Raw genomic sequence first — 18,104 nt, forward strand, 5'->3', positions numbered from 1 at the left:
TCACTGCAGAGAAGAAGGGCAGGAGGCAGACAATCACTGCAGAGAATGGCAGGAGGCAGACAATCACACCAGGCCGTTTTCGATGCAGTGGAAAAAGCTCACACAAGGGAGCACACCTGGGAGCCGTGAGCTACCAGGTTAAAAGCCCAACTTCCTGAAGGAAAAATGATGGAAAGACAAAGAGCCCAAGATCCCATGAAATGCAAGAGGGAGGACAACACAGCTCTCCCAACATCCCAGCTGAGGCCAGCCGCACACAAGACTGTCTGCAAAGCCTGCCGGCCTGGGTCCAGCTCAATATAAAGAATTGTTAGCAAATAAAACGTGTATTGGTGTTCTGACTCAAAAACATGGAGACAAGACTTGTAGGATATTACGGTCAACAGCTAGACCCTGCAGGTAAAGGACTGCCTCCGTGCAGAAAGCAACAACCAGCACGGCTCCGCAAGAGCCTATCAAGCAAGCACCAAGGATGCGATCACCCCTCACTGCCTTCCACCCGCTTTCTGTGGAAGCACGTCTAAGCTTGAACCACACTCAACACTATCAGTTAGAAAATGGCTTCTTATGAAGTTCTTCTCTCACCCCATACTGCAATCTCCAGATGCCATCTAAATCCTGCCACTCTCCCCCACCTTCAGCGGAAACGCTGCATGCCTGCATCATCTTAACTGACCAACTGTCTCCTAAGATGGACATACAAGAACCCCCCTCACTAACACTGATGTTATTTGGTTACAGATGGCTCTTAAAGGATGCATCTGGAAACTATTACACTGGTTATGCCGTAGTGTCTTTGCCCAAAGAAATAGAAAGTGTTTGTCTTCCAGGAGCAACCAGCTCAACAAAGTTAATAGCATTAATTGGAGCCTGTCAGTTGCCAAAAGGAATAACTGCTAATCTTTATACCAATAGCAGATGTGCTTACAGAGTAGCTCATAACTTTGGAATGCTATGGAGACAGGATTTTTAAGCTTTTCTGGTCAGTCCATAAGAAAATGGGTGTTTTGTTTCAGAATTATGGGAAGCAACTATTGCCAAAAGCATTAGCTATTATCAAGATTCCAGGCCATTCAAAGACACTCAAAAAAGCAAGATAAACCAGTTAGCAGATAGTATAGCAAACAGGGTGGCCATAAACATATCTGAACAACAACAAAAAAAAATCAAACCATTTTGGCCTTTAAGGAAGTTTGATTTTTATGTAAAATAGCTCAATCCAATCTCCAGAAACAGGAAAAGAAAATTGGGAAACAAAAGTAGGTACATACTCTTCTGAGACTGAGGTACACTATGGACCAGATGGTCTACTCAGACTTCCAACTAAGTTACAACCATCTTTTTTTTTTTTTTTTTTTTTTTTTTGAGACAGTCTCACGCTGTCACTAGGCTGGAGTGCAACCTAGATGTCGGCTCACTGCACCTCCACCTCCCGGGTTCAAGTGATTTCCCTGCCTCAGCCTCCTGAGTAGCTGGGACTACAGGCACCCACCACCACGCCGGGCTAATTTTTGTCCTTTTAGTAGAGACAGGGTTTCACCATGTTGGCCAGGCTGGTCTCAAACTCCTGACCTCAAGTGATCCGCCTGCCTTGGCCTTCCAAAGTGCTGGGATTACAGGCATGAGCCACCATGCCCAGCCACAACCCTCTTTCTTAACATGCATACACGTCATAACTCATTGGAGCCCTGATAAGATGATTAATTTCTTGAGGAAAACAATGTCATCAGAAACCTTTTCCGACTGTTGCTCACAGGTATACAGTCACTGCTGTTTTCCTAGAATATAATGCAAGGAAACCTTGACGCAGTTCTCCAGGTCATTTTCCTTTAACAGATGGCCCTTTTGAGGTATGGCAACTAGGTTTCTTCAGTTACCCCATCACAAGGATACAAGTACATCCTAGTGATGGTTTGTGTATTTTCTCAGGTTAGAAGTATTTCCATGCAGAAGAGTAACAGCCTTAGTGGTAACTAAAATTATCTTAGAGAAGATTATTCCGACTTCGGGACTTCCTCAAGAACTTTCTAGCAACAGAGGTACTAATTTCACTGCACAAATAATCCAGTCAGTGTGCAAAATCTGGCCCATTTCCCACATTTCCACTGTGCCTATCACCCCAGTCATCTGGATTAGTAGAAAGCACAAGCAGAATAATCAAAACTCAATTGGCAAAATTAACAGGTTTTAAAACTTCCTTGACCAGAAGCTCTTTCTTGTTTTGGCTTCACCTAAGATCAGCCCCTCTGTGTAAACACCAACTGTCTCTATCTGAAATTATAACAGACAGACCTATGAAATTGTCTCCAGGAAATTGTAAATCAGTGATGTTAAAAAGGGACAGTTTGTATTATTACAAAAGCCTCTTTAGCCGCCTAACTAAAAACTGTCACTTAGTAAAAGACTTTCCACATGAGCTCCAAAAGGCAAAACTCAAGGACCACATACTTCAACCAGGAGACTTTGTAGGAAACAGCATCATTTAAAGGACTTTCTTTAACAAGGTGGAAGGAACCTTATCAGGGACTCCTAACCAACCCTTGTGCCACTAAGCTCTAAGGAGTTGATTCCTGGATACCTGCTACCCATGCAAGGAAAGCCGCTTTGCCAATTTGGACTTCATCTCAAACTGGCTATCTAAAACTAAAACTCTCCAGAACCAACAAGGATAAAAAGAAAACGACATCTGAGGTGATCAGCCTTCTCCAGACACCCAACCAGGCATGTATCTAGACAAACCCTTAATATTGATCATCATTAATAGATGAGGAAGCTCCTCCTTTACAAGTTCCCACCACATGTCCTTCTTTTTGTCCCCAGTTCTTATGTTTTGTTGCTACTATCACCAGCCATTGCCCATGAAGTAAATGTCTTCTTGCAGTGGGCTCAGGACTGTGCTAGTAAATTACTCATTAGGTGTGTGGCCTCACGCTCCTTTCTGGAGGTTCTGGCCCACCATGGTAGCAGCTCCTCTGCAAGGATAGGAGTAGACAGAATATCGGAAATGTGTCTGTGCTTCTCAGGAACAGTCATTGGTGCTCAGCACTAGTATGTCGAGGTTAGTGTGCATCACTGATCTATTAATACTTTACAAAGAAAAGGCATAGGAAGAGCTTTTCAGTAAAAAACTGGTTCACGTGCCTTAATGCTGGCACTGCCCCAACTGAGAAGCTAGACCGCTCGGTATGAGGATGGCATAACACAAACGTGGCATGGTTTCACCTGCTGACCCTCTCTTTTGGTCAACTAAGTCCACTTGCCCCTTTCCACTGGGAACAAAAGAACCACATCAAAGATCTGTGGCCCAGTAGCACTGAAAATGGATGGAAACCCAGAGAATGGGGTATCCACATCGTTGTGTTACAGAGTCCTGGCGGGCATGCCACTGAGTGAAATCAGCAGTGAGGGGATACTGTCTCACTGCTCAGAGACCCCCTGACAAAAGGTTTCTGCCATTCTATGGCCCTGGAGTCAGGGGAAGACAGAGGAGGCAGCTTAGAGTGGAAAAAGTGCTGAAGACTGAGCCAGAGGGAGAAAAATGTCTTCCAGGCCCCCTGAAAAGGAGATTTGGCAGAGGTACCTCAGACAGGCCTCAGCTAAGGGACCCCTGTGGAGGTCTCAGAAGGGAGGTGCCTAGGCTGGGCACAGGGGATGCCCAGGGCACCCGGGTCCTTCCCTACAACAGCCTGCAGACACAGCAGCATGCTAGCCACACACCCTGAGGCAGCCAGGTGGGGCCTTTGTCATTGCCCATGGTCAGACCTGAAAGATCCCACAGGGCATTTGGGCCTGCAGCCAACTTTCCAGGCAGCTTGTTGCATTCCAACTCTGTTTCAATTAAACTAGTTTCAAAAAAGAAAGATTTTAAAATATTGATGGGATGCTGCTAAGTTGTTGATCCTTACATTAGAAAGGAAGATGTAAAAGGAGTAGTTTAAGCTTCCACATAAGGAATCTAGAAAAAGAAAACCAAATCAAGCTCAAACTAAGCAGAAGGAAGGGCAGTAAGATCAGAGTAGATGCCAGGCACAGTGGCTTAAGCCTGTAATCCCAGCACTTTGGGAGTCCGAGGCGGGTGGATCGCCTGAGGTCAGGAGGTCATGATCAGCCTGGCCAACATGATGAAACCCTGTCTCTACAAAAATACAAAAAATAGCTGGGTGTAGTAATGGGCACCTGCAATCTCAGCTGCTCAGGTGGCCGGGGCACAAGAATCGCTTGAACCCAGGAGGCAGAGGTTGCAGTGAGCCGTGATGGTACCACTACACTCCAGTTTGAGTGACAGAAAGTCTGTCAAAAAAAAAAAAGCCAGAACAGTGGCTCACTCCTGTAATTCCAGCACTTTGTGAGGCCAAGGGTAGATCACCTGAGGACAGGAGTAAGAGACCAGCCTGGCCAACATGGTGAAACCCCATCTCTACTAAAAATACAAAAATTAGCCAGGGGTGGTGCACGTGCTTGTAATCTCAGCTACTCGGGAGGCTGAGGCAGGAGAATCACTTGAACCTAGGAGGTGGAGGTTGCAGTGAGCCGAGATCGTGCCACTGCACTCCAGCCTGAGTAACAGAGCAAGACTCCATCTCAAAAAACAAAAAAGAAAAGAAAAGATCTGAATGGCAATGAGTGACAGAAAACATAAGAAACTAAAATAAGTTGGTTCTAGGAAAACAAAACTGATCAGATATGCTAGACTGAACAAGCCAAAAGAAAAAGACAGAAATATGCCGAATGAAAAATAAATAACATACTAGGGTCCATGGTGAAACTGAGAATATCACAAAGAAATTTTAAAATGTTAAAAAATTAGATAATTTAGATAAAATGGACAAATTCCTTAAGAGATGTAAATTATGAGCACTGGCCAACAATGAGTAGAAAATTTGAATAGATGTATTAGTAACTAAGTTGAATTAGTAGTTAACTACAGGCCCACCAAAAAAAAGATCTGAACCAGATGGCTTCACTGGTGAATTTTCCAAATTCTTAAGAAACAAATGATATCAATCTTACAGAAACCAGAGACAAAATAATACTTCCCAACTTATTTTACAAGGCCAATATTAACCTGATACCACAGCCTGGCAAACACATCATAAGAAAACTACAAAATGAGAAAGGTACAACTTTTTTAACAAAGTGATTGCAGATTAAATTCAGCAACACAACCAAGTGGGGTTTATCTGAGGAATGCAAGGTTGGTCTAACACCTGAAAGTCAATTAATATCATAACTCCTCAATAGAAGAAAAGAACCGTATGACCTTCTACCGGAAAAAGCATTTGACAAAACCAACCTTTTCATAATAAAAACTCCCAACCTGTGACTAGAAAGAAACTTTCAAAACCTGATAAAGGCCATCTATAAATAAACCTGCGCTAAAAGTTTCAGAGAATCAGCTATTTGTCTTATTTATTTCCTCTGCTATGCCTCTGCTTTCATTTCATTAATTTCTTCATTATCTCCTTCCTTCTGTTTACTTTGGGTTTATTTGTTCTTCTATTTCTAGATTCTTGTGGTGGGCACTTAGGCTATTGTTTGAGACTTTTCCTCTTTTCTAATGTAAACATTTAATGTTATAAATTTCTAAGTACTGCTTTGCTGAGCCTTGTGAATTTTAATATGTTGTATTTTCATGTTTATTTTGTTCAGTGTACTTTTATTTATTTCCCTTATTCTTTGACCCATGGATAATGAAAAATGTATTATTTCTTTTTCATGTGTTTGGAGATTTTCCTGTTATTTTTTTGTTGATTTCTAGTGGTGGTAAGAGAAGTCAGACTATGATTTTAATTCTTTTAAGTATGTTGAGATTTCTTTGATGGTCAGAAATGGTATATCTTTTTATATGTTTTGTGGGCATCTGAAAAGATTATGTATTCTGCTGTTGTTGACTGTCACATTCTCCAAATACCCATTAAATCCAGTTGATTAATCATTAGTTGTTCTCTGTCCTTGTGGATTTTCTGTTTAGTTGTTCTGTCAATTGTTAGGAAAGGAGAGTTAGTGTTCTTAACAATAACTGTGGATTGCTCTGTTACTCTTTTCAGCTCTATCAGTTAATACATTTTGCAGCTCTGTTATTTAGTGTATACACATTTAAAATTGCTATGCCATCTTAGCAAATTGACCTTTATGTCGTTATATAATTGTCTTGGCTCTGAAGTCTACTTTATCTGATATTAATAGGACCACTCCTGCCTCTTTTGATTGTTTGCATGGTATACATTTTTTTCTGTTTTTTTCCATTTCATTCTACTATGTGATTGTGATTGAAGGATAGACAGGATATAGTTGGGCCATGTTTTTTTAATGCTGTTTCTAATCTGTATCTTCTAGTTGGTATATTTAGACCATTTACATTTAATATAATTTGATACGTAAGGCTTAATTCTGCTGTCATATTTTTTTGTTTTCTGTTCATTCTGTTTTCCATTTCTTTTTCTCTTTCATGCTTTTCTGTGAATTATTTGAACAATTTTTTTAGAATTCCAGTTTGATCTGTCAACATTGTTTCCCAGTGCACCTTTTTTGAGGAGTTTCTCTAGGTACTACTTTACATGTACATAACTTATTTCTGTCTACTGCTGTTGACATTTTACAGTGTGAGTGAACCTTATCTCCTTTTATGTCCCTTTACATTCCCTGTTTTTGATATAAATGTTTCCTCTATAAACATTGAGAACCATGCTAAATGGTGGTACTGTTTGTGCTTCATTCATAATTTAGAAAACACAAGAGTAGAAGAAAGTCTATAATAGTTATTCATATTTTCATTCTTTTCATTGTACTTTCTTCCTGATGTTTCAAGATTCCATCTTTTATCATTTCTCTTCTGTTTAGAGAACTAGCCATTCTTTTTGGATAGTTATGATGGCAGCAAATTCTTTTTGTTTTCCTCCATGTGAAATATCTTGACTCTCCTTTCATTCCTTAAGACTATTTTCACAAGATGAAGAATTCTCTGAGTTAACACTTGATAAATGTTGTGCCACTTCCTTCTGGCCTTTGTGGTTTCCAGTGAGAACTTTTCTTTCAAATTGTTTACCCTGATGCTAGGGTGTTATTTCTCACTGGCTGTTTTCAAGACCTTTTTTTCTTTGTCTTCAGTTTTTAGGAGTTTGACTATGAAATGTCTTGACATAGTTTCCATGGGTTTGTTCAGCTTCTTGAATCTATAGGTTTATGCCTTTTGCCAAATGTAGGAATTTTTCAGACATTATTCCTTGAAAACTTTTTAGCACTTTACACATTCTGCTTTCCTTCTAAACCCTGGTTATATGGATGTTAATTATTTTGTTATGGTCCCACGAGTCTCTGAGGCTTTCTTCATTTTTTAAAAATATATTTTCTCTTTGTTGTTAAAATTGAATGACTTCTATTATTCTAACATTTCCAGACTTAAAGACTAATAAAAGACTAGTTAATTCAGACCAATCGTCCCATTGCAAACACATGGAAACAGTGGACATAATATAGAAACCATATGTTCAAAGGCACTGGAACATAAACAAGGCAGTGAAAAAACCTGGGGACCAAGATTTGGGAGAATAAGAAAACAGGTGACGTTGGCATTAAAATGCTTTTCTCCCATGGATTTCCTCCAATTTGCAGAAGAAATGGCTGGGATGTTGACAAGCTGAACAAAGCTTTAAACTTACTTCTGAACTTACAAAAACAAAAATTGCAGTTTATGGAATGATAAGGAGGAGAGTGGTGGCTTGTCTATCAGCCTGACTAATAGGCTGTTAAGGTTGCTTAGGGATCTGGGTTGGGAATTGATGGTAAAACTGTAGAATACAGACTAAGCTGTAAATAGATTGTCCTCTTCAGAGATGTGTGCTCAGCTTTAAATTATCTCAACCCATGATTGGATTAAGATGGTGGGCAGGACTGCTAGTGCCCCTAGTACATGGAAGAATCAAACATAAATCCCCACTAGGAAAATAAAACTTCATTCTATCCTCAAAGTACTTCTATAAGCTTTCATATAGTGTCTCAGTCACAGAATAAAATTTAACCAGTCATGTGAGGGGACGGCTAGTATTTTGGAAAACCAAGAGAAACAACAGAAAATAGAAAGAGATTTACAGGTGTCACAGATAATGCACTATGAATAAGATGCTCATGGGAAGTCAAAGAAAAGATTGGGAATGTTTGGCAAAGAATTTAGAGAACAACAACAAAAAGCCAGTAGAAACTTTAGAACTAAAAAACATTACCTGAAATTAAAAATCAATGTGTGACCTTGCGGCAGTTTACATACAACCAAAAAAAAAAAAAAAAAGATGACATGAAGAAAGAAGAAAACAGACACATTAAAGCATGGTGAAAGAAAATGATTCAAAATATGGGAAAGAATATGAAATACATAGGGAACAGAGTGAAAAAGTGTAACATTCATACTATTGGAATCCAGAGGGAGGGAAGAGAAAAAATACATCAGAGGCAACAACTGAAGAGATCATGGCCAGTGACACTCCTGATACGGAAAAGGACATCAAGGCAGTGAAAGAAGTGCTACAAACCACAGCCATACTCACCTAAGGAAAGTCATGCCAAGGCAAACCTAAGCAAAATCCTTGGAGACCAAAGCCAGAGATAGTCTTAATAGCCAGAGGAAAAAAGAGGTTATCTTCAAAGGAGCACTAATTGACCTGATAGTTGATATTTTAGCAGAAAGAAAAAATAGAGGCCAGATGAATTCCATGCACTGAAAGAAAACAACTGCCAATCTAAAATTCTATACTCAGCCAAAATACACTTTACAAACAAAGAGAAACAAAGGCTTTTTTAGAAGAATGGAAATGAAAAGATTTACCACCACTAGATTTATAGCAAATGATATACTAAATAATATTTCCTTCAGGCAGAAGACAAATGATACTAGGTGAAGGCTGGCATTGTAGGCAGGAACACACAACAGTGGATGCCATAAATACAGGATAAATATGAATCAATATTGATTAGAAAAATAATGTTTTTAGGTTTAACATATGTAAATGTAAATACATAACAAAAATATCTCACCAATAAAGAACATGGCAAATATTATTAAAGTGCTCTGTTATTTTTGAAATGTCCTGAAAGAGATAAAAGTACCATTTATATTACACATTGATATGGCAAGGATATTTGTTGTCGTTTCTAGGGAAACCGTTGAGTAAAAATATTGATAACTACCAAACTAATAAAGAGTAAATTGTTAGACAACAAAAGGTTTCCATCAATCCAAAAGAAAACCGAAAAAGAAATAAAAGTGAACATATTACAGGAGGGATAAAAGAACAATAGAAAGATGGCAGAGTTAAACCAAAATATCTCACAAATTACATCAAATATAAAAACACTAAATCCATAGAGGTAAAGTACAGTTCTCATCGAATGGTATCAAGGGTGCATACTGTCAACATGACTTGTCACTGTTGGTGGTAATAACTTTGATCACCTGACTTTGGGTACTGTTTGTCAGGTAAAGTTATTCTATGAAGTTAGTCTTTTTCTTTTTCTTTCCATACTGTAGTCTTTGGAAGCAAGTCACTGTGCAGCCCACACCTAATAAATGGGTCCTTACGCTCCACTTCCTTATGGATGGAATCTCCACATATGTTATTTAGAATTCTTCTGACTGAGACAGTTGTCTATTCTCCCTCATTTATTTATTTATTCAATAATTTATTTATATCAGTATTTATGGACATTTCTTTTATATTTGGAGTTATAATCTAAAACTGTATTTTCTTTTTTTTTTTTTTTTTTTCGAGACGGAGTTTCACTCTTGTTACCCAGGCTGGAGTGCAATGGCGCGATCTCAGCTCACTGCAACCTCCGCCTCCTGGGTTCAGGCAATTCTCCTGCCTCAACCTCCTGAGTAGCTGGGATTACAGGCACGCGCCACCATGCCCAGCTAATTTTTTGTATTTTTTGTAGAGACGGGGTTTCACCATGTTGACCAGGATGGTCTCATTCTCTTGACCTCGTGATCCACCCGCCTCGGCCTCCCAAAGTGCTGGGATTACAGGCTTGAGCCACCGCGCCCGGCCAAACTACTGTATTTTCTTGCTCAAATTGTTCCAGACTTGAATAGTTGAAGCTCTTTCACATGGTTCCTGTGTCACCTTCACATTCTTTCATCATTTCAAGTTAAAAAAAATTAATGCACCTTATGGTTTATACCGTTTTAGATTTTATACTATTTTTACACCATTTTAGATTTACAGAAAAAAATGAGAACATAGTATACAGACTTTCATACACCTCTCCTCATTTCCACACCCCCTGCACAAGTTTCCCAAACAATTAGCATCTTGCATGAGTGCACAGTGAAGGGACCAATGTTGAGACATGATTATTAACTAAGGTCCACAATTCACGTTAGTCCGTGGTAAGACAATGAATCCAATACTGGTGCACCCACTGTGTCATCTCTTCTCCGTGAAATGGATCCTTTCAGCTGAGGTGATGCCGGTGGGATGCTGCAGTAGAGAATTCCAAAAGATGGCTGCCAATCATCCTGCCGATCTCTGTGGGAGTCCATTTCTCCTCTCCTTGATGTGGGTTAGTTTTAAAATTCTTTTATATTCCATCTCTCATGTCACACTTGATATTACAGGGGAAAAATGCATTCAACCTGCCTAAATTGGAAGCTGTATGATTAATGAGTTTATCAGTACCCAACTCAATATCAGGAGCTTCTGATTGATTGACTACAACTAGTTAACGATCTTTAAAATTACAATTAATTTATAAATTTATACTCATTTTTCTTTTTTGAGATCAGAGTCATTTGTTGTTCTGACATCATATCAACAGATTGAAATTTCAACCAGGCTTTGAAAAACTCATATCTTTCAGGAAAATGTCATTAAACTGTTGAAAGTAGAGGGCTAAATTACTTTAGAAGTCAAGAAGTCTTTTAAGCCACTCTCCTTTCTGTTATCTTGCTTTATGAGCATGTAGCATTTCTTCTCATACTTTAAAAAAATTGGAGTTAATTTTCAAAGGTTGACATTTGATAAAGCTTTACTATAAATATCACTAGGATCAAAGAATGCTTTTTGCCTCTCTCTCCAGGTTAGCAAGCAGAAACCACTACTGCCCTCTTCTCCAGAATCATTTTAACCTATATTCTTCTGTCTTATAAACCGGATCTGTATTTATGGTTTTTGAGGCATATTAAGTTTTTGAATATGGTGTTCAATGGTAACATTGCTTCTTTGATTCTAAATGTATTTTAATTTTAAAACACAATTCAGGTCACACGTGAAATCCCAGCACTTTGGGAGGCCAAGGCAGGTAGATCACTTGAGGCCAGGAGTTCGAGACTAGCCTGGCCAACACTGCAAAACCCCGTCTCTACTCAAAATACAAAAATTAGACACAGTGGCGTGCACCTGTAATCACAGCTACTAAGGAGGCTGAGATAGGAGAATTGCTTCAACTCAGGAGGCAGAGGTTGCAGTGAGCCGAGATCATGACACTGCACTCCAGCCTGGGCAACAAAGCGAGATTCCATCTCAAAAAAAAATAAAAAATAAAAAATAAAACACCCCACAATTTAAAAAGAATACAAATGGCTTTTTGTAATGGTGATGAAATGTCCTTGTTTGGACACAAAATTCCATGACTAACATTTTCATCTTCTCTCATCTTGCTCTTCCTCATATGGCCTCATTTAATAATGCACTTGCCATGAACTTTAACTTCAGTTTCTTCATAAACTGGTTTTTTTGGTAAGTTGGTTTAGTGCCCGGGCTTGGGTGAGGACGGATCCATTCTCTCTGTAGAGTTAACAGTGCTTCACAGTTCCCACAGCTCTGACAGGGGTTGCAGTGAGGAGTGGATGAGGTAACGAGAAGTGCAGGCTGAGACATCCACCCAGGTGGCCTGTGACGTCTGGAATGTCGGGTTCTGAGGTCAGATCTCTCTGCAAGGTCAAGACAAGACCTTTGGAGACAGGTTGAAGGTTGGGCATGCCCCAGTCAGGTCCAACTCATCCCCAGGCATGTGAGGCGGGCTCTTTGTCCCTCCTTTCAGCTTATAAACCCTTCTCAAAGCCTCTTTCTGGACTAGGCTTGCTCCAAAACATTGATTTTCATGACAGGATATTCCTTGTGGTCAATCAAGTCTATTAAGCTTCTGGAATCCAGAGGGCAGGATAGCCCAGGTGCCCCTGGCCATGGCTACAGGGAGCCCAGTGCCCTAGAAGTCCTGGTGTCCACACTTCCTGCTATGCCTACTGTAGCCCTGGGATGTCATTGCTGTTTTGCATAAATTATGATCACTGCGCTACTGCTCCTTGTGACAAGCACTTAGCAGTTACATCTCCAATCCTCACAACAACTGAACAAGATCAGTCTTGTTCTGCCCATTTTATAGAAGTGGAAGCTGCAATCTGAAGTTGTGAGCAGTGTGCCCAAGTTCATGGTGGGAGGAGACCCCGGGTTCGAGTTTGCACAGCGAGCCCCTCAAGCTGTGCTTTCCAGCTGTACAGCAGTGCCTCGCATTCAGACATCTGTGATTGCTTAATATTGTTTCATACACTCTCTAGTGTCTTTAGCCCTTCAGTCCTAAGGAATTAGAGGAAAGCATCAAGGGAGAAATCTGATAAGGCATTTGAAAGAAAGAAGTTAATGAGTTTCCGGATGATTAGAGCGCTTATTTCCCCTCTGCTTGAACAAAGTGCTTCGCCCAGGTTAATAATGTAAAGAGAGGGAGCCTCTGTCCACCAAAGAACCTGCAGCTGCAAACTCTTCCATGAGCCACCACCATGGTCAGAGGAGGTCTCAAAAGCCTTCTGAATAAGTCTCTTTTCCCTCGGCAGTGAGCATTGTACTCCATGATTGATTTGAAACACATGAATGCCCAGAAGGGCCATTTATTTCTATAAATATATGTTATAAATTACCTTGGCAGCAGCAGGCTTCAGTTCATCTCTGCACAGGAGAGGAAAACATTTGTTCTTTGTCATATTTTTATATTTCATCTGCCTTACAGAACAATTGAGTGGGCTAGTGACCAGTCATGCACAGCCACTACTGTTTGCTCATTTCACTCAGCATAAGCTTGAATGGTTTTTAAAGATACAGCTGGAATTTACAGATGAGTCTGTGTAATTTGAGGCAGACTCAAAACCAAGAAACTCCCCCATCATACGTTTTACACATTAACGCTTTTAATTTGCACAAGTTATATTTCTACATAATGCCCAGCTAACATTTAGTATATAATGTGAATATAAGATTACTATGAAAACATTCCCAAGGTAAGACCTGCATTCTAGTCTGATGTGCAAACTGTTTTCAGTTTAAAAGCAGATGATTTAATAAAACACAGGAAGAGCCTGAGGCTGAAGACTGGGGTTGGGCGGCTCTACTGCTGACGAGAATAAATCATTTCACTTCCTCTCACCCACATTCTCAGCTGAGAAACACCAACTGTAGTACTTTATCAATTTTGGATTCTTACTGAAAGAACCAAATGGATCACGTCCCATAAAATTTGACCTTGCCTTCCGATTCTACTCCAGGCTACTCCATCCATGATCACAAATTTGCATACCAAGAAGAACAGCTGCGAAGTTATCTTTGCAGTTTCCCAGCCTATCTTTGTATTAAAAGGGAGTTGTTCCAGAATTTACTCCACCTAAAACTGGGCAAGTCTTTGCTCTTTCCTAATGATTGTATTTAACTACTAAATCTCTAATATTTGGTAGATTTTGTTTTTTTAAACTTAAAAGATATTAAGGATTGCATATAACAATCCTAAGTGTTAGTAACAGTCACAAATGCCTCATGCCTAACTTTTTTATCTTGGCTTATGGAATGGGGCCAAAGCTGACATACACAGAGTGGAAGGAAAGTAGAGAAGGTCAGGAGGAAAAGAGAGGAAGGCAGAGGGAGGATGGAAGGAGAGAGGCTGTTCTGCTCGCTTGATTGATTTCAAGAATTGCTTTCTGTTTTTCTACTCCAAATTGGTGCTCTAGCTTTGCTATTCTAGAACCAAGAGCAAGAGCAGAAGCTGTAACGTTGTCCACTTCCTCTGTTCAGATTTAGTCCTCCCTGGGATCCTATAGCAGTTCCCAGGCAAAAAGTTTCACTGCCCAAGTTCTACCTAGAGAATTTCAAAAAGTGTGTTAATGATGAACTAATAGGATCACTATTTCCAGGTGAGAAAACAATCCAATCAAATTCAAATGCTTTGCTCTAATTTGACCTATAAGGCTCTTGTTAGGTTTCATTCCATGTCTTTGGAGTCTTGTATTATGACTTTTTGTTTTCAATTCATGCATTTTTTATATTTCCAAGGTTTTCTTTGGTATCTTTTAGTTAGGGAAACTATCTTCAAATATTCACCGACAAACTTGGTTGCTTTGTTGTTGAGACAGTCTTTGTCATCCAGGCTGGAGTGCAGTGGTATCATCACGGCTCACTGCGGCCTTGACCTCCTGAACTCAAGTAATCCTCCCTCCTCAGCCTCCTGAGTAGCTGGGAGTACAGCCATATGCCACCATACCCAGCTCATGTTTTAATTTTTTGTAGAGATGAGGTCTTGCCATATTGCCCAGACTGGTCTTGAATTCCTGGGCTCAAGCAATCCACACCCCCTCGGACTCCCAGAGTGTTCCGATTACAGGGGTGAGCTACCATGCCTGGCCCAAACTTGTTTTTATTTAATTGGCAATACTAGATATACATAATCTTTTAAAAATAAGTTTTTTTCCTGCTCCCAAGATAATAAATGTGCATTGAAAAATTTGGAAACCACAAAAAATACCTAAAGGATGAAAGTCAGGACAATTGTGCCCACAGAGACAGCCGTGGTGATGGGTTAGTGCCGGTCCACCATCTCTCTCCACCGCGTGGGTGCGTACACTTGTGATTGCACTACACAGGATATTTTGTAACCTCCCTTTTCAATATTATATCTCATATTTTTCTATGTCATCAGAAAGGCTAACCCTTGGTTATTAAGGATCTCCTAATATCCCATCACGTGGATGTGCTGCTCTTTATGGGATTAATTTCCCTCTTCAAACATGACATCCAGCTTGTCTTTAAATTTTTCACTATTACACATAAATAAAGCCATTCTAAAAACTGCTTGGGGCCAGGCGAGGTGGCAGGTGCCTGTAATCCCAGCACTTAGGGTGACTGAGGTAGGCGGGTCACTTGAGGTCAGGAGTTTCAGACCAGCCTGGCCAAAATGGTGAAACCCATCTCCAGCAAAAAAAAAAAAAAAAAGAAAAATTAGCTGGCATGGTGGCGTGAGCCTGTAATCCCAGCTACTTGGGAGACTGAGGCAGGGGAATCTCTTGAACTCGGAGGTGGAGGTTGCAGTGAGCAGAGATGGTGCCACTGCACTGCAGCCTGGGCAACAGAGTGAGACCTCATCTTAATAGTAACAGCTTGGAACCCAAACAGTTGGCTGAAGTCCATTTGTAAAGTCATGAATTTAGAGGAGACAATCACACAAGGTCCTTTATCCAGATCTTTCCGTGGAGACGAGGCTCTCTGTCAGCCCACCTCGTCAGAAGTCAGAATGCCCGGGGAGCCCTTAGTCCACAGGTCAGCTGCGCCCGTCTCTGCCTCCGCTTCGTCCTCCACCATCTGACCAGGCAGTGCTGGGACCGGGAGCGGGCTGGAGCTTTGAGTCCTGGCACTGCTGTCAACTGTCAGTGTGGCCACCGCAAAGCGACGTAAATGCCCCAGAGTTCGGCAGCTGGTCGTGACGACGTCACGGAGGCCTGGGAAGAGGAAGGCACCGGATAAAACGCTGCGTCCCTGAACTCTGTGCACTGAGCACGCACCTTTGATTCTATTCATAGCCTTGCAGAAGAGCTGGAGATGAGGCACCTTTCCTCACCAGACAGCTCACACACAGGTATTACAACCTGGCTACCGGCGTCAGGAGACGGGCTCAGAGACATCGAGTGCTCTGCCCGAGCTCACACAGCAGTGAGTGGCCGAGCAGAGGCCAGACCCGGCCGCGAGGCCAGCGCGCTCCTTCCGCAGCCGCTTCGTAATGGCCGCCGCCGCCACCCAGAGGGACTGACTCTCAAAGCCTCATGACGAGCTACAAAGTGCATTCTTCCCTCCTAGGTTAGCGCTCTACTCATGAATTCGGAGGTAAAAAGTCGGCAGAAAACGCTGAGCGCGCCTCCGCCGACGGCCTCCCGGTGTCCTGTCAGGTTCCTGTGCTGCTCTTCCCCGGCCCTGGCGCGCTGCCTGCAATCCGCCATTGGCTGTCACTCTCCGGCCAGCTCCCGGGGTGTCGCCTGACGCTCCTGCCGCAGTCACAGGCATTTTGGGGACGGCGTCTGAGCGCCTGCGGCGGAAAAGACACGCTCCGGCCAGCCTGGGCTCAGAATGTTCCCGCCGCGGCCCTTCGCCCGGGGAGGCCGACGAGGGACGCGCCGCCTCCTACCTCAGCGGGAGGCTCGTGCCCGCCAGGCCCCTCCCACCGACCGCCGGGGCCGCGGTTTTCCCGCCCTCCCGCCGTCCCTCGCGGCCTGAGAGGAGGCGGCGGCGCGCACGCCCCTGAGGCGGCCTGGTGCTGCCCCCTGCCGTCCCGCGGGACCCACCGCACCTGAGTTCGCAGAAGAAAGGCAGCAGGAGCAGCCGTCAGGCGCTTGGAGGGGTCTCCGAACTCTCCGAACGCGCCTCCTGCCGTGCTCCACAGCCTTTGCCCGACTGAAGAAGGCAGCTGGGAAACAGCCCGCCTCATGGATGCGAGCAGGACGCGAGCGAGCGCGTTCCACTCTGCCACGGGCGGGAGAGCGTCGGGGCCTTCAGAAAGCCCGGGTTCGAATCCCAGTGCCAGAGGTGACTCCCAGCCAGACGCTGCTTTGAACCTCAGCGATCCAGTCCTTAAAACAGATTGACCTCGCAGGATGTTGAGAGGCTTAAAACATACCCGGCAGGCATCTAAAAATGGCAGCAAAGAGGCTACGGAATTTTTATTAGTAGACGTCAATATGTGAACTTCTTCAAGATTACATGAATAAGATCAAGAGAGAGATTCACTTTAGCATACTGAGTCTGCGTTTAAATGAACCTGAATTTAGCATTACACGTAAGTCAGAATTGCGTTGTTTTATATATTAAAAATTCACCCAAGATTAATTGGAAAATAAAGAGTCTAAATACGTACAATTATTTCAGTACTAGCACTTAATAAACAAAGGTCTGGTCTGCAGAGATTTATTGATTCAGCAAACAGAGATTGTCTCATCTACACAGCACAAGAAACCTGTGCATCACAAATGAGAATCACGTGTATAAAGTAAAATTTCTAGTAGCCATTTCTTAAAATTGTAAAATTAATTAACTGAGATTGTTCTGTCCTGTATCTTTCTTTCTGACCAGTAGCATTGTGGCTTCAGAGCCACAGGTCCTAAATTTGAATCCGAGTCTGGCCTCTAGGCAAACACCTCTCAGATGCTGGATGGATGGTGCCTTTGAAATAAACACATGTTGTAACCCAGTATGCACAGAGGCCTCATGCCCACAAACTATTGCTACCTGAGAACATCAGATAGCCCTACCTGCGACTGTCACCCAGAACTGTTTGACTTGTTTCTTCTCCTGTGGCCTTGACTGTTGGCTCTTGACTCTGGTATTCACTTGGCCCTGGTGTCATCCCTACTAATCTGTTGTGTATAAGATGCATGTGTACAGTAAGTTTTTATTTTTCTAATTACAAAATGAATCGATGCTTATTAAAATGTTTCACCTTGCTGAAATCTGAACTAGACCAGATTAGCCTTGCAACGCTCTGAAAACCAAATTGTTACTGGAATTAAAGTTTACAAAAATAGGCCAGATCCTACACACTGAACCTAAACACTATCTATTAAAACTTGGAAACTTAAATAAGATCAAGAGGTTGCAGCTGAGCCAAGATTGCATGCTACTGGACTCCAGCCTGGGACACAGAGAGAGACTCTGTCTCAAAAACAAAACAAATAAACAAAAAAAACCCATAACCCCATCTGGTGTGGTGTGCAATGCATGTAGAGTAAAAACTTGAGACAATCATGTTTTAAAAGTGCGTAGGGCAGGGTCTAACGCAAGCAGCATTTCAGGGCTTGACTTGCAGTGGTGAAG

The sequence above is a fragment of the Sapajus apella genome, unplaced genomic scaffold (assembly GCF_009761245.1).
Source record: "Sapajus apella isolate SASKATOON/1434 unplaced genomic scaffold, GSC_monkey_1.0 scaffold60, whole genome shotgun sequence".
Classification (NCBI taxonomy): domain Eukaryota; kingdom Metazoa; phylum Chordata; class Mammalia; order Primates; family Cebidae; genus Sapajus; species Sapajus apella.